Consider the following 25,109-nt stretch of genomic DNA (forward strand, 5'->3'; position numbering starts at 1 on the left):
CTGGGGTAAGGTTGAGTGTGATACAATGGTTTGGGTAAATTTTGTGTATGTTGTATAGTGTATTAAAGGGATCCCTATGTGTGTATGTTAAATAAGTTTCAGTGTGTTTAAAAGTATGTGTAAAAATATGTGGTGTTGTTTGCAAGGATGAAATAATTGATATTAATGTGTGTGAGAATATGAATGTAAATGTTGAAATTAAAAGAGCTCTTAATTCTAAAATTAAAAAGATATGAACAGGTGGTGTGAAAAGTCTCCAGATTAGGCATATTATATGAGCACCCCTTTCATTTGAGTACTGGCCAGACTCTGATAAAAGGGAGGATTTGAATTAAAAGGAATAAAAATTCAATTGAATGAGACATTCTTTAAAATAGTAAATGAAGCTGAAGAAAAACAGTGGCTTCCAGTCCAGGTAGTGTTCCATGCTAAAATATGCTAAAAAAAAGAGGGAATAAGGGGGGTTAACTAAGAGAAAAACAGACTGTGCTAATGGTGTTAACATTCTGAAAAACATGTAATAAACATCTAACAGATAATAATGAAAGAATGTGCAAGATCAAGTGACTTTAGCAGTAGGTTATGAGGAAACGAAATCAGTGTATGTAACTGAAGTAGATTTAAAGTATTTTCTTAGTTTGAGATTCTGGGAAAAAAATACCTGATAAAGAAGTAGATTCTTCATTCTAAATATGGGTAGGAATGTGCAAATTTCTTAGAGGACCTTATAGTAAATAAATAAAGGCACATTTTGCATTATAGGGCACTAATATATTGATTTCTTTCCTCATTTCCTTTGTGTGTAATATTGACATGTTTGTGTGAAATATAGTGAAATACTGGTATCACAACAAAACTAATGGAAGGTTCACTTTTATATTTTTGATGCATTAATGAAATATTGAATGAGACATTTTAATAATAATAATTTTATTAAGATTCTAAAAACTAAGATCCAAATGTATGTGGTATTTTAATTAACTAATTAGTAATAAAAAAAGATAAAGTCCAAGATTATTTTTTAGCTGCTAAATAACATTTGAAATAATTTAAGGGGCTTTGAGTGGGAAGGGATAAAATATTTTACTTCACTGACCTTGTTAATCTTATATATGGTCCAAATATACTCAAATGTGAACACCTTGTGTAAAAAGAAAACAGTTTTTAGGACTTTGCACAATTGAACAATGCTTTATAATTAGATACATGGGAGAGGAAATGTGGAGCCTAACTATTTTTTGTTATATTTAATGTTACAAAGGAAAAAGATTAAGAATTTACTCGTCCAGATTGTGGATTTCTTTCTTGACTCTGCTTGTTATGCTAATTATGAGATGTTCTTTGGAGTTTGTTGGTATACTTGACAGTGATTATATAAGGGAGGGGTACAATGAACAGTATGACAAATTTATTATAATTGACTGAAGCCTTCTTGCATTTTTTACACCAACTTCCACGGAGCATGGCTCTTTAACTAATAAATACTCAACCTTCTCTTTGCTTTTGTTTGTTCTCTATCCCTGGACATATTTGTCTTCCCTGTAAGGGAGCTATAAAATTTGGCTTTTATTCAATAATTATATTACTGGGATCAGTTTTAGTTACCCTCTTGCTCCACATCTCCTCTACATGTAAAAATAAAAACAGCAATACTGACACAAGTGTCAATAAGGGGGGAAGGGTTGGTATAATAAGTATTGGTATAAGTATGTTTAATTTTGTTTAAATTTTAAATTTTGAAACCAGTTTAAATTTTGGAACTATTTTTTAATTATTATGGAACAAATGCAGATAATTTGAATATTATGTCAATATTATTGGGACCAATTTTTGTAATGATTTATTATTGAGTACATTTCCCTTTGTAATACTGTACATTGATTGACTTTATTTTTATAATGACTTGGGACATGTTTTCAATTAAGTGGAAATTGCAACCACAGCCAAACTGGAAACAGGAGGACTTGAACTTTGTTGCTTATCAATTTAAATTTTTACTCTAACTGTTTAAAGACAAATTGACTTAGACAAGCACAGACTGGATTGAAATGACCATTTGTTTCACTGCTATCAATATTTTTAATAGGGGTACCCCCAACGAAACAGATCTGACATCTTATGACATATTATTTTTTGGATCCATAAGTAGATACCAATGAAGAATTAATATGCTGACTATTTAAATGAGCGTTTACATCTGCAGGTGAAAGCTGTTCTTTCCTAGTGCATCGTAGATGACAGCATTTGAAGTTGAAGCAGAGATTGGGCTGTGATAAAGGTCTGCAGATAAACTAATCATCTGACTTCAAGGAGGACCCAGCCATACCAGAGAGGGAATCAAGTCGTGAATCAGGCCATCGATCAGCTGACTACTGGACAACGCACTTCGATTCCCGTTCCAGGCATCATGGATACCTGCTGCCAAGAGCTCAACTGTGCTGGTGATGTTTGAGCCCAAAAGATCATCATGGATTCCGAATCATAGATGACATCTGCCTGCTTTGGTCCAAGACTTCTAGACATGGTCCTTTTTACCTGGGATATTGGACCTCAACACCTGCTTTAATCCTTATCAGAGAAGAAAATTTGTCACACTTTTACTCTGCAGGGCTCGATGTTCTTTGCTGGAGCCTACCTTGACTGTCCACTTGTTTGACAAATAGCAATATCTTTTAAATTAAAAGTATTTGAACTATAAAGTTATGAAAGCTATAGAAGGGAAAGCTAATTATTTGTAAGTGTGGACGAAAACTCAGACCCGACAGCAGGTGCGGTTATAAAGCAGCTTTATTTTCAGAGTCACGGTGAGAAGAGTTTCAGAAAAGCAGACAATCAAATGTACATGACAGTGTCAGGGCTCTTCTGAACCCCGTCTGTTGGGTGGGGTCCAGTTTTATACCCCTAGAATGCGTGATTTAATATCATTATAAATTGCAACAGTCAACACTTTATTATACACAATCCTTGAGCTCCTTCAGCGCCCCTTATGCAACTTGATTTCTTGGCCCCTTTTGTTATGGCGTTCAGATGTAAGCTAAGGGAAAACGTGATAAGGCAGACTCATGTGTGGAATGCTCAGACCTTGAGTCCTTTGCACAAATATTTTTCTGTTTGCTAAAACAAAGCATTCTTTTGCATGGTTTAGTAAAGCTTACTTCTCAGACATGAATTAGTGCAAGGGAATGAAGAGAACATTTGTCTTCCACATAAGCAAAGCAGAATATAGGGTTTCCTAAATAGTATGCATTTAGTGAATGTTTGCATTTATGAGAATACTACGTGATTATTATAAATTCATAGTGGTTAAGAGTAGATATTTTTAGATAAATGTTTTGATATGCCTTCTGATATTTAGTATGGGATAATAAGTTACCTTTAAGGACCAATGATTTTGTGATCTGTAAAGTTAATCAGAATTGAGTCTAATATAACATAAGAGATCTATTAGAGATTGTTAAGTGATTGTCATTGCATGGGCAATGCACTATTACTAGTTAGGGTCAGTCTAGTTTAGATATTCTAGGTTATTGATTGTAGTATTATAGCAAATAATGTAGAGCTTTACATTTAGGTACATTTATTTAATTGAAAAAAATAATAGTAAGTATATGGGATGACACACATAACTAGTATTTTGGGGATAAGGGACACCTACTATAGGTCAGACCATCCATGACTTTTAGAATAGGATAAAACAGTTTAGGCTAACATGTTGATGGTGATGCAGATCAAATGATTAACATTATGGCTTGTTAAGTATATGTATTATAAAATTAGTGAAATGAAGTAATAATTTGGCCCATAGGAGATGGAGTGTCTTATATATACAGTAGTGAATGTGTGGTCTGTGAATTAAAAAGCCCAGATGAAATCTGAAGATCTCTGCAGATATGAATCCTTAATAAGAAGCTTGGGTATAACCCTTGAAATTTAAATTGAAATGAATGTGACCTTGGAAATAGCCCAGTGATTTGCATTGTGGAAGGTAGTGCTGACGTCTTCCGAAGGGAGGATTGACACCTACTGTCCACAAAATGGCTGCATTAATGTGGTAAAGGTGGCTCAAGATTGAGACCACAGCTGGGTGTATATTTGGGCAATTTTATGAATGAGTGTGTTAAGATGTGAGCGTGGTGAGGGGTATAAGGACTTTATCTCTGATTTTCATTGTGCACAGCGGTGGCAACCTAAAACTGAGAACTTGTGAGTTATTTAAGATAAATATTTATGCCTTCTGTATCACCACCAACAATATTATTTATAGGTCTGATTGTAGATGAACACAAAGAATTAGGTACATTAAATAGTTATTCTACCATATTTAGGAATTGGGACATACATTATGTGTTTAGTGCAAATCCATCTTAGAAAGGAAAGGTAAAACCAATATAATTAGTATTAGCTTTATTTGAACCTGGGAATCATGGGGGTTCATGTTAGTGAAGCAGAAATAACTCTCTTAATGGTATTGTTGTATATTTGAATGGTATTTTGGTGCTTATTACCAGTTTCCTAATTAGTTATTACTAGAGTTGCTGTCAAACAAGTGTGCATCCAATTTCTTGAACCATGGACATCTTCAGTTACAGATTTTTATTCTCTTCTTGATAACAATGTGGATAATGAAATACCAAACCAGATGAAACTCCTTGGGTGAAGTGCTAGTAACCGCTCCCCAGAGAGGTGGCCCCCTACGGTGCGCAAAGTACCTGGGTTGAAAAAAAAATTATTAATTCACTGGAAGTGTATCTCTCCAAGCGAAGAAAAAAAGTGATTATTATGGACAATTGTTTTATTATTATTATTATTATTATTATTATTTTCTGCTATATAATAACACTATTTTGTGACTTCCATGAATTATATGATATTCCTATGATGTTTAGATTTATCTGCACCTGTGATTGATTATGTATATTTTTGACTGTTAGGGTAGGGCAAGGAAGTCGTTTACTCCTCTTAGTTGATTGATTGGGGAGATGTTTGGCTCCTGTGCCACCAAAGGAGGGGTATGGGTGTTGAAGATTGAGAAGAACTGTGAAAGGTCCGTATTGGGCTCCAAAGAAGAGTTGAATCAACATCCCCTACCTTTCTTTTGGAATCAGGATAGATGTTGAGGTTTGCTTAAACCTCAAAAGGGAGGAATGTAGAAGGAAAATTTTTTATTAGCATAAGAGAATAACAAATTAACATATAAGAGCCATAAAAAGTAATTAAAAGCTTCTAAAACATTAGATTAAGCATAAATTAGAATATTAAAGCAAATACGATAGGTCTAGCAAATAGTTAACTAAATAATCAGTTATATTGCATTATTTTTTAGGCTTACAGTAAAATTTCCAGAGTAAGAAAAGAACAGAAAATTGATACACCGAGACCAGTTTTGGACAGGATAAGAGTTTGAGAACACCTGTGATTCAAGGCTAGGAAGAGATAAAGATGGCTCTGAAACCAGCTGGGTTGCTGAATCAGCAGAAAGGCTTTTGCTGTAAGCAGGGTCACGCTGACCTAATGCAGGAAGAGAAAATCTTAGTAAATGCAGACATTAACAAAAATATTATAAGAATATATTAGCAATTAACTTTAGTGTAGAAATTAAGACAAATCAAGCATGCCAAGCAATGATCAAATGAAAGCACATAGTATACTTCTTTTTAATTAAAGCTTAAGCTTCAGGTCACTATTGTAAAAAGTTTGGAAGGCTTAAGAGAGGAAACGATGAGAGGAAACCCATATATGGAATTGAAACCTTGGCCAGTTAGAGAAAATGGGAACAACATAGAAAGATTACAAATTCCATAAGGGGGCCAGTAATAGGAAAAGTAAGGAGATAATAAGGGTTCCCGTAGAAACTCAAGGTCTGGCCAGACAGGAGTAAAAAGGGAGTCAGAGGAGACGGGCAAGAAAGGAAATTACATAGAGTGGCCCAAAGATGGTCAGAGGAAGCCATCCACCCAGTCTTAGACCAATCAAAATAAGCCAAACAGACACTAAGAGAAACAATGGGCAGTAAAAGCAGGTGCAGAATGAGCTAATTGAATGAGCCAAAACGATAAGAAATTGTTATAAAAACTTCAATGGCTGTAATGATCGGGGCTCAATCTCATTCAGCCGAATTGGGTTGAGTCCGTGTGGTTAAATTATTGCAATAAAGCCTTAAAACTCTGTCTGTCTATCTCGAGTCCTAATAGCCTTTATTTTTAGATAAAAAGCCTACTGATGATGAATTTTTCGCCACGACAATATCCAAAACATTAACATATAATAATACATCAGATATTAAATTACTGGTTGAATGCATGTCTGTTCCATGACAGCTCTTATGCAGGGTTACAACCCCTCTAGGGACCACCATCACATGTCCTTTGGATGTAACAGGAATCTAAAAGGTTTTCAAATACTCAGTATAAAACAATAAATTATTATTCTCATTTTACAATTGTTTTATTAGTACTATATTACTTTCAAACTATCTCTTAAAAATTATGGATTTATATTTTTCACATATATCTTTTGTGGGGTACAGCCCGGACACAGACAGGTAGACATGATGTTTTGCACCAACACACGTTTATTTATATACAACTAGCAAAATACCAGCCAAGAGGAGAAGTATTGTCAGTGTAATTGTTTTGTCACTGTTATGAGTGTTGCTGTCATATATATATATATATATATATATACACACATACATCCACATATATATATACATAAATATACATATCTACACACATACACACACATATATATATATATATATACCAGTGCTTCTCAAATAGTGGGGCGGTGGCTCCGTCAAGGGGGGCACGTTTGACCTCGGGGAACATGCTTTTTTATTTTTCTTTTAAATTTTTTTTGAATTTAGAATGCACTTTAAATCTTTTTCTGTTACATTTAATAAATCTATTCTTTGTTGTACATTGGTCCATATTTCTTTCTTTTTATTCTCTCTTACGTTAATAAGGATACAGTGTTATGCAGAGGTGTACTTATAACAATTTTATAGACAAATGATACTATTTATAGTCGCGAGGGGGGCGAGATGTTTTCTTCTTCCTAGGGGGGGCATGACAGAAAATAATTGAGAAGCACTGATACATACACACACACACATACATATATATACATACACACACACATATAAACATATATATACATATACATACATATCTACATATATACACATACATATATACATACATATATATATATACACATACATCCACATATATATATACATATCTACATATATTCACACATACAGTACATATACACACACACACATTATATATATATATATATATATATATATATATATATATATATATATATATATATATATATATATATATATATAACTGCTCAAAAAAATTAAAGGAACACTTTGAAAACACATCAGATCTCAATGGGAAAAAGAAATCCTCCTGGATATCTATACTGATATAGACTGTGTTCGGAACGAAAGAATGCCACATCGTTTGATGGAAATGAAAATGATCAACCTACAGAAAAATTATGTGGCAGGCTAGTCCATTTTGCCAAAATTTAATTGCAGCAACTCAAAATTGTACGCAGCACTTTGTATGGCCCCTGTGTTCTTGTATACATGCCTGACAACATCGGTGCATGCTTCTAATGAGATGACAGATGGTGTTGTGGGGATCTCCTCCCAGATCTGGACCAGGGCATCACTGAGCTCCTGGACAGTCTGAGGTGCAACCTGGTGGCATTGGATGGACCAAAACATAATGTCCCAGAGATGTTCTATTGGATTTAGGTCAGGAAAGTGTGGTGGCCAGTCAATGGTATCAATTCCTTCATCCTCCAGGAACTGCCTGCATACTCTCACCACATGAGGCCAGGAATTGTCGTGCACCAGGAGCCACTGTACCAGCATAGGGTCTGACAATGGGTCCAAGGATTTCATCCTGATACCTAATGGCAGCCAAGGTGCCTTTGTCAAGCCTGTAGCGGTCTGTGTGACCCTCCATGGATATGCCTCCCCAGACAATCATTAACCCACCACCAAACTGCTCATGCTGAATGATGTTACAGGCAGCATAATGTTCTCCATGGCTTCTCAGACCCTTTCACTTCTGTCACGTGCTCAGGGTGAACCTGCTCTCATCTGTAAAAAGCACAGGGCACCAGTGGTACATCTTCCAATTCTGGTATTCTATGGCGAATGCCAATCGAGCTGCATGCTGCTGGGCAGTGAGCTCAGGGACCATTAGAGGACATGGGGCCCTTGGGTCACCCTCATGAAGTCTTTCTGGTTGTTTGGTCAGAGACATTCACACCAGTGGCCTGCTGGAGGTCATTTTGTAGGGCTCTGGCAGTGCTCATCCTGTTCCTCCTTGCCCAAAGGAGCAGATACTGGTCCTGCTGATGGGTTATGGACCTTCTATGGCCCTCTCCAGCTCTCCTAGAGTAACTGCTTGCCTCCTAGAATCTCCTCCATGCCCTTGAGACTGTGCAGGGAATCACAGCAAACCTTCTGGCAATGACACGTATTGATGTGCCATCCTGGAGAAGTTGGACTACCTGTGCAACCTCTGTAGGGTCCAGGTATCGCCTCATGCTACCAGTAGTGACACTGACTGTAGCTAAATGCAAAACTAGTGAAGAAACAGTCAGAAAAGATGAGGAGGGAAAAATGTCAGTGGCCTCCACCTGTTAAACCATTCCTGTTTTGGGGTCATCTCATTGTTGCCCTCTAGTGCATCTGTTGTTAATTTCATTAACACCACAGCAGCTGAAACTGATTAACAACCCCCTCTGCTACTTAACTGACCAGATTAATATCCCATAAGTTTCATTGACTTTATGCTATACTCTGATTAAAAAGCGTTCCTTTAATTCTTTTGAGCAGTATATATACTCAGCAAAAAAAGAAACGTCCCTTTTTCAGGACTGTGTATTTCAACAATAATGTTTTAAAAATCCAAATAACTTTACATATCTTCATTGTAAAGGGTTTAAAAAATGTTTTCCATGCATGTTCAATTAACCACAATCAATTAATTAACATGCACCTGTGGAATGGTCGTTAAGACCTTAACAGCTTACAGAAAGTAGGCATTTAAGGTCACAGTTCTAAAAACGCAGGACACTAAAGAGACTTGTCTACAGACTGTGATAAACACCCAAAGAAAGATGCCCAGGGTCCCTGCTCATCTGCGTGAACGTGCATTAGGCATGCTGCAGGGAGGCATGAGGACTGCTGATGTGGCTAGGGCAATAAATTGCCATGTCCGCACTTTGAGACGCCTAAGACAGCGCTACAAGGAGACAGGAAGGACAGCTGATCATCCTCGCAGTGGAAGAGCCCGGATCTCAATCCCATTGAGCATGTCTGGGACCTGTTGGATCGCAGGGTGAGGGCTAGGGTCATTCCCCCAGAAATGTCCAGGAACTTGGTGGAAGAGTGGGGTAGCATCTCACAGCAAGAACTGACAAATCTGGTCCAGTCCATGAGGAGGAGATGCACTGCAGTACTTCAAACAGCTGGTGGCCACACCAGATACTGACTGGTACTTTTGATTTTGAGCCTCCCTTCATTCAGGGACACACTGTGAAACATTTTTAGTTTATGTCTTATGGTGTTGACTCTTTTAGTGTTCATACAAATATTTACACATTAAGTTTACTGAAAGTAAAAACAGTTGAAAGTCAGAGGACGTTTTTTTTGCTGAGTATATATATATATATATAGTGTATATATATATATATATATATAGTGTATATATAGTGTATATATATATATATATATATATATACCCTTTGGGGTGCAAGCAGCTGTTGCGGGGGTGCCAGAATCCATCGAGGAAGAAAAATGAAAAACATTATTTGTACAAAATCTTAATTTATTTATCCATTCCTAAATAATTAAATGGGCAGGCTATTTCGTATCAATGCAATACGCTGCTTATTAAAATGGATGACTTCCGCTCTTACGTGCACTTAGTGCTGCGTGGGTATTATGAACTATCGTATCTGTTCAAGTTCTATTTAAATTTTAAATATAAGTAAATTTTATTTAGTCGATAGAAATATGTTTAGTAGGAATGTAAGTTAAATTTAGTCATCATTGCATAAATTTTTCTTCACCATAGAAATGTAAAGGCTAAATTCAACTTACATTCCTACCAAAGATATTTCTGTCGACTAAATAGAACCTACTTATATCCAAATAGAACTCGAAAAGATACATTTTTTCGAATCTGATCGCACATTTTAGATTGACATGACGCGCACTACATCGAGCCCCATGCTATTGTGCTCTCGCCTGCCTGCCTCAATAAGTCACCGTCGCTTCGCTCTTACTTTTTTACCGTTCATTTAATCATGGCTAGTCGTGAAAAAATTAGAACATGGAAGGAAGATTACACTGAGTATGGCTTTACCAAAACAATTATTGATTGCGAATAAAGTTTCCATTATTTATAAAGCTTCAATTGGTCATCTGTTTTTCTGCGTTAACCTTATATTTTTTCATACTTCTTCTCAAACCAAGGGGGAGCGAAATCAGGATCATCCGTCACAGGGGGTGCGAGGGTAAAATGAATCAGGAAGCGCTGATATATATGTATGTGTGTGTGTGTGTATATATAATAAATGTTTATATACTGTATATATATATATATATATATATATATATATATATACTGTATATATTGAAATAGTTTTACTGGAGTAGAGTAAAGCAAAGAGTAGGAGACACGTGTTTCGCCCTAATACTGGACTCATCAGGCGTACACACTCATTGCAACCCCTCTCGGGAATCGAACCTCAGAGCTAGAGGTGAAGCCTCTCGCATTGCGCCACGGCGTGTGGTTCATTTATTTGACAGTATGTAGATCGGGGTATATATATATATATATATATATATATATATATATATATATATATATATATATATATATATATATATAACAAAATACCAGGCGCTAGCGGAGAAGTAGTGTGTTAAAGAAGTTATGGAAAAGAAAAGGAAACATTTTAAAAATAACATAACCTGATTGTCAATGCAATTGTTTTGTGACTGTTATGAGCGTTGCTGTCATCAAGTATTTGATTATCATTATTTCTTTCAATCAGGTTCGTATTTGGAGGACGTGTTGTTATGAAGTTACATTTCGTGTTTGTCAACCGTTGTAAAGATAACAGGTTTCATTCATCGAAGTGTTCACCACGGAAATTGCTACTCGTGAATGTAAGATGTTTAACAGGCATTCCCGGTATTAACTTGTGCTAAACGTACCATGGTGTGACGTAAGGGGAGCTGACTGAAAAAAGGCAAGGAGGCACGTATTTTGAACGAAAAGGGAGAAGACATCAAAGGAGTGGAAAAGTGAGAAGGAAAAGTGTTTAAATAAAGAGCTAGGAAGGTGAATGAAAAGAAGCAGCCGGCGGACTATGCATCTCACACCTAGCCCTTCAGTACTGCTCCGTCTGAATCAACCCGCCCTTCAAAAACTAATTTATGGTTATAAAAACCATCTTAATATGCAGAAATACAGTATAAAGAGCCGCTGCATTGCAGATAGATAACTCCTGTAGCCACAATAAATGTCTTTATTGAATAGACAAACCAGGGGTGAACAAGTTCCTTTCTACTGCAGCCAAAGCCGCGACACACATAAAAAACATCAATAATAACTCATAAACTTGCAATATTATTTAGGAAAATCTCAACATTTTACTCACCAAAAATTCGGATTATTTGTAAACAAAATCCATCCTCCTCTCTTTCCTCAAAAACAGTTCAATTACTCTGTCGTATGGATTATCCGTGTGCTTCAGTTCCATTAAAACGTACATTTCTGTCCCCATCGAAGCTAATGCTGAAAGTCGAACCTGCCTTGTCATATTTCTGGCATAAGTTTTAATTCGCTTTAGGGCTTAAAATGTCCACTCGACAGAAACAGTGTACACAGGAATGGTCACCGCCAAATATACCAATGTGAACAGCTGCCCCATGCTCTCATTCAGATTTTTCTAATGAAGGATTTCAAGGAGATCAGTGAGAGATTTTCCTGCAAAATCATCCATGGCATATATTACAGTCAGTTCTGTTTTTAGCTGAGACAGATCAAAAACTGCTCTGTGGCTCTTGTGTTAAACTGGAGAAGGCTGCATGCGGGAAATTTTTCTTGTATTCCTGCAACTTCTGGGGCTCGAGGAACGTGACAAACATCAGGTTTTTGTGGTCATGAAATCTGGTCTGTGTCTGGCAAATAATATTGTCCAAAATCCTGTCATGGAATTGGCTGTAGCGGGCGCGAGGATCTTGCGCTCGGAGCGCTTGCGGTGCGTTCAGTGGCCTCGTACAGTTCCTCATATCGGCTTCTATCCACTCAATGGGTCTGAATACGGTGACGTTGCCGTACGCCTGCTAGAGGGCCATACTGACACCAAATCAAAATCTGATTGGTTGAAGCAACAGGTTAATCGACATTTATTCTGTGTTAGAGTGCCTGCACAACGGATTATGAAGGCCTCTCTGCCTGGCAACAAATGATGGCTGAAATGTGATTGGTTAAATGCTTTAATACGAAAATACATGCCTGGAAGCAGCACAACCATTGGAAAAGCTATGAAAGGAAGCGGACATACTATTTGGAATTATTTAATAAGTATTCATGGACAAAATATAATTAACATCAGTTTGTGATTCAGATATTTTTACATATGAATATGCTAAGCACAGTCCTTCACCCGCAAATATTTACCTTATATGGGCAGGCACTCAATTACGTGGGAGGCGTGATGATGCAAGACACAGCTCCGCCTCCCACGGCCATCGTGCTGAAGTCTATTACAGTATATGGAAGAAAATAGCTTCCAGTTATGACAATTACGTGTAGAATTTCGAAATGAAATCTGCCCAACTTTTGTAAGTAAGCTGTAAGGAATTAGCCTGCCAAATTTCAGCCTTCTACCTACACGGGAAGTTGGAGAATTAGTGATGTGTGAGTCAGTCAGTGAGTCACCACCTACTCAAAGCATCATGATGCTCCAACAATGATGGATGGATTAAAAGCCAGAAGTCTACGTGACCATCATCATCGAGTCCTTCCATGAGAACCCTCAATACAAAGAGGACTGTTTCATTTATGTTAGGTAGAATGCCCAGAGGGAACCGGGCAGTCTAATACTCTGGAATCCCTGCAGATTTTATTTTTTCTCCAGCCGTCTGGAGTTTTTTTGTTTTTTCTGTCCCCCCTGGCCATTGGACCTTACTCTTTTTCTATGTTAATTAATGTTGACTTATTTTATTTTCTTACTGTGTCTTTTATTTTTCTATTCTTCATTATGTAAAGCACTTTGAGCTACTTTTTGTATGAAAATGTGCTATATAAATAAATGTTGTTGTTGTTGTTGTTGAGTGAGTGAGTGAGTGAGTCAGTAAGGGCTTTGCCTTTTATTAGTATAGATTAGCAAAATACCCGCGCTTCGCAGTGGCAAAGTACTGCCTTAAAAGTTTTATTAAGAAGAAATTTAAATCTTTTTAAACTGAGGGAAAATATACCAATAATTATTTGTTAAGGATCTCTTTGTCTACCAAATTGTGAGTTTGGCCCTCTGGTTGTAATATGACCAAGCTGTGCGCTGAGCTTACTCTTGAGCATGCAACGTACAGTTGGCCATGTGAACAGTAATCTTGTTTCAAATCTCACAGCTTGGATTGCTGCTGTCATAATCGGTTTGAGTTTCATGGTTTGTTTCAATTATGACAGTATTTGTAGGACTTGTGTTGAAGAGATGGCATCTGTCAAGCGCTGTAAGTATACAACCAGTTTCATCGATAACTTCACATCGAGCTTTTGAGAGTTTAAACATTCATAAACATCAAAGTGTCCACTACTGAAATTGTCACCTGGGAATCTAAGATGTTGAAGAGGCATTGGCGGTTGTCCAAAGGTGTAAAATATTTGGCCATTTCGGTACACTTGAAAGCGACAACCAAACAATACAGTGGCAGCCATCAACTCACATGCAGATGCATAGGTGAAGGGCTTAAGCATTTCATTCTTATAGTGCTCCTGTGTAGTATAATAATCTCCTGTACCGTCATCAGTTCACACCTTGAACCTGTCTCAGTCATTCAATACATAAGACACAAAGTTCCTCCGGATATCAAGAGTGTGCCTGATATGGTCATGCAATATATAACACAGAGAATGGAAAAGGTAGGTGCCATCTCCGGGCATCGAAACCACTCGGTATGTAACAGTTCTTTGATCGATGGTGATCACCTCGATAGACATGTTAATGGGGGTACGGTTGGAATGATAAAGGAAATGGGTTCCTGAACAATGTAAAGTAAGTCTAAAATACCTACACAATAACTATAATCGTAATAAATGAACAATAAAACAGCGGAGAAGCCGTGGATTAAATAAAAAAGGCTGTAGTTATCAGCAGGGAGACATGAATCCCGTGGCGAAGCAAGGAAGGGAATGTAGGCAGGCAGCCAACAACGTGGGAGGCGTTGGAATGGGAGACCCAACGCCGCCCCACACAGTGACCGAGCTGCAGGCTATGGATGTATATATGTACATAAGTAGGATTTCGTTAACGTTGGGAACCCGCGTACCAAATTTCTTGAAGATGGGCCCATAAGTAAACAAGACCGTTGAAAAGTTCAATATGGCAGCCGACAGTGGCATCATATCACCGAAATAAGTACCAAATTTCAGCCTTCTACCTACACGGAAGTTGGAGAATTAGTGACGTTGGAAAGTTCAATATGGCGGCTGACAGTGGCATCATACCACCGAAATAAGTATGTACATTGGTTTCGTTAGCGAGGGAAGCCGCCTACCAAATTTCGTGAAGATGGGGCCAAGAATAAGAAAGTTCAACATGGCGGATGTTGTTAACCGTTATGACTGTTACGCGTAGAATTTCGAAATGAAACCTGCTTAACTTTTGTAAGTAAGCTGTAAGGAATGAGCCTGCCAAATTTCAGCCTTCTACCTACACGGGAAGTTGGAGAATTAGTGACGTTTGGAAAATTCAATATGGCGGCCGACTGTGGCGTTATACCACCGAAATAAGTACATACATCGATTCTGGTTAGCGCAGGGAAGCCACCTACCAAATTTCGTGAAGATGGGGCCATGAATAAGAAAGTTCAATATGGCGGACATTGTTGACCGTTATGACCGTTACGCGTAGAATTTCGAAATGAAACCTGCTTAACTTTTGTAAATAAGCTGTAAGGAATGAGCCTGCCAAATTTCAGCCTTCTACCTACACGGGAAGTTGGAGAATTAGTGACGTTTGGAAAATTCAATATGGCGGCCGACAGTGGCATCATACCACCGAAATAAGTACGTATATCGGTTTTGGTTAGCACAGGGAAGCCACCTACCTAATTTCGTGAAGATGGGGTGAACCTTCTACCTACACGGGAAGTTGGAAAATTAGTGACGTTGGAAAGTTCAATATGGCGGCCAACAGTGGCGCCATATCATCGAAATAAATACGTACATCGGTTTCAGTTAGCGCAGGGAAGCCGCCTACCAAATTTCGTGAAGATGGGGCCATAAATAAGAGAGTTCAACATGGCGGACGTTGTCGACCGTTATCGACCGTTATGACCGTTACGTGTAGAATTTCGAAATGAAACCTGCTTAACTTTTGTAAGTAAGCTGTATGGAATAAGCCTGCCAAATTTCAGTCTTCTTCCTACACGAGAAGTTTGAAAATTGGTGACGTTGGAAAGTTCATCGGTAAGTACATCGGTTTCGGTTAGCGCGGGAAGCCGCCTACCAAATTTCGTGAAGATGGGGCCATAAATAAGAAAGTTCAACATGGCGGACGTTGTCGATCGCTATCGACGTTATGACCGTTACGTGTGGAATTTCGAAATGAAACCTGCTTAACTTTTGTAAGTAAGCTGTTAGGAATAAGCCTGCCAAATTTCAGCTTTCTACCTACACAGGAAGTTGGAGAATTAGTGATGAGTCAATGAGTGAGTGAGTGAGTCAGTCAGTCAGTCAGTCAGTCAGTCAGAAAGTCAGTGAGGGCTTTGCCTTTTATTAGTATAGATAAAGCGCATCAACCCAGTGCCGCAGCACCAATCACCCTTTTAAGTCCAGGCCTTTCACACAGTGCCTTTCTCTTCTGCTCCGCCTCCACTCCTCTCCTCTCCTCTCCTCTGAGCTCTGTCCTCTTCGACCTGATTCCAGCCATCCTATGGAGGGAGGTGGCCCCATTTATATCCACCTGGATGTGCTCCAGGTGTCTTCCAGTGAACTCCCGCCAACACGCCCTTGTGTGGCGGAAGCACTGGCCTTGTACCCGGAAGCACTCCGGGTGTCCCCTTTCCTCTTCCCCCAGCATTTCTGAGTGTGGCGGAAGTGCTGAGGTCCAGGGCTCCGAAGGCAGCGGGGCGCCCCCTGGCAGCAACCATGGGCCCCTACAGGGTTGAGCTTCCAAGCTCCCTTACCTGTGGTCCTCAAAGCAACCAGGGCGGTCGCCCCCACATGGTTTGGGGAAGGCGCAAGCCCTCCTTCGGTCCTCCTGGGCGTCCGGGCCGGGTTGCCTCCCCAGCCGTCTCTGACACTTTGTTATTCTAAATAATATGTGTACACAAGAAAAAAACTGTTACTATAGGCAAGAGTTTAAGAAATAAGTGTCCATTCATGGAAATTTGATGACTTAACAAGTATTTTGTTAACAACAAAACTACAATTCAATACAAACTGAAGTCCACCCATCTTTTAAAAAAGTGAGTAATAAAATTCCACGCACTTTCTCTATTTTTGGCGATTTTTTTTTTCCAATGAATTTTAAAAACAGAATTTGATGTTTTTGTCCTGTTTATTAGTATCATTTTTTTCCAGATAGTGGTTTATTTTTCCAGATGAAATTATATCAGAGTTATTTATTATAGTTTGGGGTGCCTCTAATGACAGTTCATTATAAGCTGACTGAGATACACCTTCCACTTTTAAAAGAAACACAGGACCTGTTATTGACGAGTCTTTCATTAACCATGCATTACTTTTTTTTACAAATATATATACTGTGTCACAAAAGCCACGATGAGACAAAGCATGGTTTGGGGCAGCCACCCGTATAATCTGGTTTCCTGGCTGCAAAGCGTTCTTTACAAATGATAGCACAGCTGTGCACAAAACCGAGCCCAATACAGAACTGAAGGCATTAGGGAAAAGGAGGAGGTTTTAAAGGGGAAGACAGGAAGTGAGATCATAGAGGTCGGGCTCATTGAGGTCCTCAGCCATTGGTTCGAGCCCGGACGTGACATCACAGGGGCCGGAGCCGGCAAGGTCTCCTTCGATAGGCTCGGTTCCGGAAGTGACGTCAGAAGAGCCAGGCGGAATCTCCTGGGAATGGCCTGCAGGCAAGGATTAAAAAGTGTCAAAAAGTGTCAGGCCAGGTTTAATTTGTCTGCTCACAGATATTAGCCAATTTAGATTTCAGGGTGCCATTGCACCTTTCTACTATACCTCCGCTTTGAGGGTGGTACTTGCAATAGTGATGCACGTTAATTTGGAGCCAGGTGGTTAGTTCATTGATTACTAAATTCACAAAATGGGTACCATTATCATTCCCCATCTTGGAATGATTTCTTTTATCAAGGCATTTGGCGTCTGCATGTTTGGAAGGGAAAGCTTCCACCCATCGGGAGAACACATCGACAATTACCAAGCAGTATCGGTACCCTTTAGATGGTGTTAGTTCAATGAAGTCCATTTGAAGATGTTCGAATGGACCCATTGGGTTAGGTGTGACGGCGGGACTTACCTGGTTACCTTTACCTACGTTAAATTTTTGACATAGTGCACAGCGCTTTATCTGCAGGCTCATTTACTACTGCTCCTTGGGAAAGACATTATAAGGGTTCATAAATATAGCAAACAAATAAATTGTTCATGCAATTCTCCTTATGGCCAGAAACTGAACCTAGGATGGGCTTGGGAGATGTGCCCAAGCTTTCAGATGTTAGTAATCTGTTTAACAATACACTGGAGAATGGCCGTCCATCCTTGTTTCAGCCATGACCTAATCATCGCCTGGTGAAAGAAACGTTCAACGCTACCAAGCAATCCAGTCAGCTGCAGTCCTTACAGTGGTCATTCATCTGATGAAGATGAGAATAATTTAGGGTGCACGATTTTCCTGAGGACAAAAGAGAACAACAAAATTGCTCTTTCTATGGAAGATTAAGCCTTCCTGAAAATCATGAAGGCAGGACTGCTTGAGGATGCCTCGAACAATTGGGTGGCCCCACTCCCCTTTAAACTTCCGAAACAACGCCTCTATAACAACAGGGAGTAAGCCTTATATTGTTTCTCTTCACTTAGACATGCTTTAGACAAGTAGTGTTTGACTCCAGCTCTAAATATGGTGGGGTTTCTTTAAATTACATCATCCTTATTGGCCCAGACCATGAACAATAAACTTTCAGGGTGCTTATCCAGTTTCGCAAAAACTCTTATCACCTTTATAGTAGATATTCAACAAATGTTCCATTGTTTCCTTGTCAAAGAAGAAGACAGGAACTTCTTAAGGTTCTTCTGGTTTGAGGATAATGACCCCTTCGAAGAATATTGAATGATGGTACATGTATTTGGAAGCAGTTCTTCCTCTTCAATTGCCATTTATGGTCTCAAACAGTGTGAGCAGGAAGGTGAAGCACAATACAGTAAGGATGTTAAACAATTTTTAGAGAGAGATTTTTATATGGATGATGGATTGAAATCCTTGCCCTCTGTTGAAGCTGCTGTCAGCTTGCTGAAAAGAACACAAGTCATGCTTGTGTAATGGACTAGAATTCAGTATTCTAAAGAAAATGACATTTCTGTGTGTTGCTTAGTGTAATGGGCTATAAACTAGCATTTTAAAGAAAAGGCAGAAAATTCTGTTCCAGGTTACTGTTGATGGTTATCTATCATCTGCTTTAAGTATCTCATCCACACACATTGTGGTGATAATAGAACTGTCTGCTTCCTCTGGCCACAATACCATTGTTGCCAAAGTAAATGTGTTTACACTGTTTGTTCTAGAGGAGGACATTTGGCTTGCACCATTGTTTAACTGATTGGCATGTTGATCTATGCAGAAACTGAAGCATATATATATTTCTGGTAAAAGGAGAATAAAAAAAGAAGACAAGAGAACAGAAGTATGGTCTGAACTCTTGGGACTGCTGCCTGTTTCTTTTATGCTTTACACAATATCGCTGTGGCTACGCCTTGTAGCTACTGTGTCTTGTACCTGGCCCAGGTTCCCCTAGACCGTGAGGCCGGGAAAAATTGGGGGCTCGTCCAGGATCAGCACCCTGTCGTAATGACAGTCATCACTACGCCTGGGAATTCCTGTTGTGAAGCTTCTGGGAGGACTCCTTTCAGTGTGTCATCCAGAGAGCCCAGCTTCAGGTACAGAAGAGAGATGGCAACATACGGACCGCGCAAGATGCTGATCTGAGATATCCACAGGAAATTAGTATTACTGGATTATAATCAACTCAGCATTCTGGCTGCATTTATAGAAGATGAAGAAGGGAATGAAACTGTAGAACTCTCACAACTAGGTGAACAAGAACTTGATTTCGTTTTTGATTATGTTAAGGGTGATAAGTTGAGAAATTTGGAGGACGAAGGCATGTCACACCTACTTCACCTCCAGAATATGATTTCACAACTCCAAACTGGAAAAGATTTCACCCCTGCTAGGAGTAAGGATTGTACAGGTGTCATCACCACAGGACTGGATCAGGATACTCGTTTGAGCCAAGCTAAAAATCTTGGCACAAACTTTGAAAATAGGAGGAACTCTGGGGACTTGGGGAAAGGATTCCTCCCTTATTTCACTTCAGATCAAGTGGTAAGACTTAGTGATGTTGCTGCTTTTCTGCCTCGCAGGAAGTTCAAAGTCTATGGTGGCCAAGTCTATGATGGGGGTTCTGAAACTTTATACAGTAACCTTTGCAAACAAATAGATGTAGGGCTACATGAGGGATTTACTGAGTCTAAAATTGTTAAGTCTGTACTAAAAGTAGTTAAACCAGGTATCTTCAAAAATTTTCTCATGATCTCACATTAGAAGAACTCAAATGATTTCTTAGGCTACACATTAGAGAAAAAAACAGCACAAAACTGTTTCAGGAACTAAGCAATACAAAGCAACAAGATAGGGAAGCACCTGAAGAATCTGCATATAGAATAATGGATCTTCGACTGCGTGTGCTGCTCGCATCAGAGCAGCATGGAGCTGAATTCAGCTATGACAGAAAATTAGTGCAGGGCATATTTCTTCATACCCTTTATCAAAGGTTGAATTAAAAAAAATAACATCAGACAAAACCTAAAACCAATTCTCACTGACCTGAAGGTAACTGATTTTGTAATACTAGAGCAGATAACTAGATCGACCAGGGAAGAAGCAGAGAGAATAAAGCAACTCAACCCACTGAGTAAACATAGGTCAGTCACTGTAAATTCAGTAGAGGCAAAAGATGATTCACAGGCTGATCAGACTAAAGTGAGTTGGGCAAATGATAGGATGCAAGTGGACAGTGCAGCTGTTAAGCAGTTAACAGCTCAATTGTCTGAATTAGCAAAGAAATTTGAAATGATTGTGAAACTTAAGGATAATGATAATCTGACAGCTATCTGTGCACCTCAAGATCAAAGTACAACTATTGAGCAGCTAACTGCTGAAGTATCTGTGCTAGAAAGAAATTTTGAAAAGATTGTGAAGCAATTAATAGCTTGAGTGTCAGAACTAGCAGAGAATTTTGAAAACATTGTGAAAAATACTGATGCCAATAGTTGGAGAGCTATTCGTGCACTTCCACAACTGGACTCTCAGGTATGAAGTCAGTCCCAAACAAAGATGCAGAGAATGTGTCCAGCGGGGAAAAAAATTGTGCCCCCACTGTTTCCACTGTGGTCAGATAGGACACAGAGCAGATGGCTGTACCAAGAGGCAGGAATCGGGAAACAGGTGTAACAGGTCCTCTCAGACTGAGGAACCCACAATGCGACACACCTGTCTAAGGACCATCAAAGACTTACCTATTGAAAGAGACACTAAATCGAAGACAGTGAAAAGGAAAATGCAGAGACCAGCAAGAACATATAGTGAGACACTAGACTCAGCATCTGATCACTCCGATGAGGAAGCTGAAACCTCATCAGCGAGCGGAAGCAGAGAGCGGATCAGCGAGCGGAAGCAGAGAGCGGATCTGCGAGCGGCGGCGTCTCCCACAGGCACGTAGCCCTTCGAAAGCACACGAGCAAGTTCACCTGAGGTAAAGCCGGCAGCTGACCAGTAGAAATAACCGGTAGTGAGAAATTAAAGTCGATCGCTTAGCGGGTGGTGGAAACTTAAAGCGACGGTGATTCAGCTCAACACGGAAAGCGCAGAAGCACCTATAAAAACGGCAAAGATGACTTCAACATTTAATGTAAGTTCTATCTGCTCTCTGCCCATCGAGGGCACGTTTATATGTTGTGTGTCCTGCAGTATGTACAGCTCAGGTTTTCCGGCCGACAGTGCAGATAGCTTCACCTGCCAAAAATGTTTAGTTAATTTAGAGTTGGTCGGGAAAATACGCGAATTGGAGGACCGCGTTAGGAATCTGATAGCGATTAGGCAAACCGAAAATTGGATCGACTCGGTTTGTTTAGACAATTCGGCTACATCTGATTCGCTTCAGTCTCTCCAGGTCCCACTGTAGTCAGTGCAGGCCGAAATCAGCAGCACCAATTCAGCCACAGGGCGAGTGGGTAACAGTAAGATGGAGGTCTAAGAATCCAAAATTTAGTCCCCCAGCACCCAGGTCACCAATTCGGACCCAGAACAGGTTCTCAGCTCTCCGCAGCGCCTGTGGAAACTGAGAATAATAAAGTGCTCATAATTGGCGATTCCATAGTGCGGAATGTTAGAATTCCAAACTATGTTAAACCAGCAGTTAATGTTAAGTGCCTTGCAGGGGCCAAGATTTCTGGCATAAAGGCCGCATTGGACCGTGTTGCCGATGAAGTATCTACCTTATTGCTGCATGTCGGCACTAATGATATTTATTTACAGCAATCTGAGGTATTAAAGCGAACTTCATCTCTATGCACCAAAGCTAAAACAAAATGTCGGAATTTAATTGTATCTGGTCCCTTACCAAGATTATATAGAGGGATGTGATTTATAGCAGATTGCATTCCTTTCACTGCTGGCTAGAAACCTGGTGTGCAAATAAAAGCATAGCATTTGTGAACAATTGGGATGATTTTTGGGAAAGGCCTGGATTTTTCAGAAGAGATGGTCTTCATCCTAACTGGAGGGATCTTATGTATTATCCCAAAATATGGCAGCAAAACTGCCTGGTTGACTGATTAGAGCACCATCCAGGCCGCAGTCATGTGATCTTAAATCACAGGCTGTTGTTTATCCCACCTGTTATTTTCCTGAAGCTGTTACCCATAATCCCTGTTGTGGGGCATCCAGTAAATTTAGTCTTGAAACAAACCATAAATTAATTGATAACCAAAAATAAGGTGTATAATTAGACCAAGGGATAAAACCAGACACTCCACCAGGGGCATCTGTAATAGAAATTTAATTCAAATTAAAACAAAAATATATCAGCAGTTCAGAAAGAACCATGCAGTTTTAAATGCTGTTTATTGAACATTCGCTCTCTTGGCACTAAAGCTGTTTTGGTAAATGATATAATATTAAGTACAAAATCTGATCTGTGTCTTCTTACTGAAACCTGGCTTAGTAAATGTGACACTGTTCCCTAGCTGAGGCGTCACCAGATGGATACTCGTTCCTTCATAAGTCTAGAGATTCTGGTCGAGGAGGAGGCCTTGGAATAATTCATTGTAACAAAATGCAAATCACTCCTAAAAATTTAGGCAACTTTACATCCTTTGAGGCATTCATTTTAAATATTAAAACAGATTCCAACACAATTATAGTGCTAGTCTACAGACCACCAGGGCCATATTCATTGTTCATGACTGAATTTAGCAACCTTCTGTCTGATTTGGCTATAAATTATGATCACGTAGTTCTGATGGGGGATTTTAATGTACACATTGATGTGGAAACTGACACTTTTAGCAAATGTTTTACTTATTTGTTAAATTCAGTAGGATTTTGTCAGATTGTCAAAGGTCCAACTCATAATCATAACCATACATTAGATTTAATTATAACTTACAAAGTTGAAATTCAAAATTTAAATATTACTCCATTAAATGTAGTTATTTCCGATCACTTCTTAATTACGTTTGATTTAGTTCTGCCCATGCCAGCACTCGCAGATTAAAACAAAGACAGTGCGACATCTAGATTGTAATTCTGCTTCAAAATTTATAGATACCTTGAGTAAGTCGAGTGTAATTGTGGAAAACCATTTAGATCAGTTAACATCAAATGTAAACGTGGAAAACAATTTAGATCAGCTAATATCACATTATAATGTGACCTTGAGAGATGCTCTGGACACAGTGGCTCCCCTAAAACAAAAGTGATCAAAGCACATAGAAACTCTCCCTGGTTTAATGAAAATACTCGAGCTCTTAAATTAGAGTGTCGAAAACTGGAGCGCAGATGGAGAACAACAAAGCTACATGTCTTTCAAATTGCATGGACAGAGAGTGTAAATAAATATAAAAAGCCCTCTTTAAAGCTCGCTCAGAATACTATTCTACATTAATAGATAGCAATAATAAAAATCCTAGGGTACTTTTTAGAGCAGTGGCTAAATTAACAAATGGGAATTCAGATCAACAGTGCAAAATACCAACAGATATTAGCAGTACAGACTTTATGAACTTCTTCAATGAGAAAATTAAAAATATAAGATCCCAGATCTCAGCATCACAGTACAAACCAAATACTAGCTTAGCAGACCCTGTCACATTGCATTCAGCACTTTAATAATTTTAATCCTGTAACTCACCAGGAAGTCTTAACTTTAATTACTAAAATGAAGCCCACTACTTGTTCCCTAGATCCAGTGCCAACAAAACTAGTAAAAGTGCAATGGATGTTCTTGCAGCCTATTCTAACATTATCAATAGTTCATTACTGCATGGCACAGTACCTGATGCACTAAAAGTGTCAGTCATTAAACCTTTACTTAAAAAGTCAGACCTAGACCCACACATACTAAATAACTATAGGCCTATTTCAAATTTACCATTTCTCTCTAAAATACTAGAGAAAGTAGTCGCCAGTCAGCTTCAGTCACACCTTACGCATTACAATTTATTTGAGAAATTCCAGTCTGGCTTTCGCACTGGTCATAGTACAGAAACGGCACTAACACGGGTTGTAAATGACATTCTGATATCCTCTGATGAAGGAAATTCCACTGTAATTATGTTGTTGGACTTAAGTGCAGCATTTGACACCATTGACCATTCTATTTTACTGCACAGGCTAGAAAACGATGTTGGGCTTACAGGCCCGTGCTCGCTTGGTTCAGTTCTTATTTATCAAATCGATTCCAGTATGTACAGAAATGTGCTGACAGTACTCCATCATTATACACAGAAGTTCAATATGGTGTCCAGGGCTCAGTACTGGGACCTTTACTGTTTTCACTTTACATGCTTCCACTGGGATCTCTCATTAGGAAACATAATGTTAATTTTCACTGTATGCAGATGACACCCAGTTATACCTTTCATTTAAATCAAATGAAGTTTCTCCGATGTTGTCTTTAATTAGTTGTGTTAGTGAATTAAAGGAATGGATGAATGAGAACTACTTGTCTTTAAATACAGATAAAACAGAGATGTTAATTGTTGGAGGGAATGACGCTGATCACAGCAATATTTTGTCATCATTTAACTCAGTTGGAATCCCAATTAATTTTACTGAATCAGCCCGCAATCTAGGAGTTATCTTTGACTCTAGCATGTCATTTAAAGCGCATATTACAAAGTCGTCCAAAACATGTTTTTCCATCTTAAAAATATTAGGAAATTAAGGCGCTTTCTAAATAAACAGGATTGTGAGAAATTAATTCATGCATTTATCTCTAGTAGGATTGACTACTGCAATGCGGTGTTCACTGGCTGTTCAAACTGTTCTCTATACAGCCTCCAGTT

This window comes from Polypterus senegalus, chromosome 1, assembly GCF_016835505.1.
Source record: "Polypterus senegalus isolate Bchr_013 chromosome 1, ASM1683550v1, whole genome shotgun sequence".
Lineage (NCBI taxonomy): Eukaryota > Metazoa > Chordata > Cladistia > Polypteriformes > Polypteridae > Polypterus > Polypterus senegalus.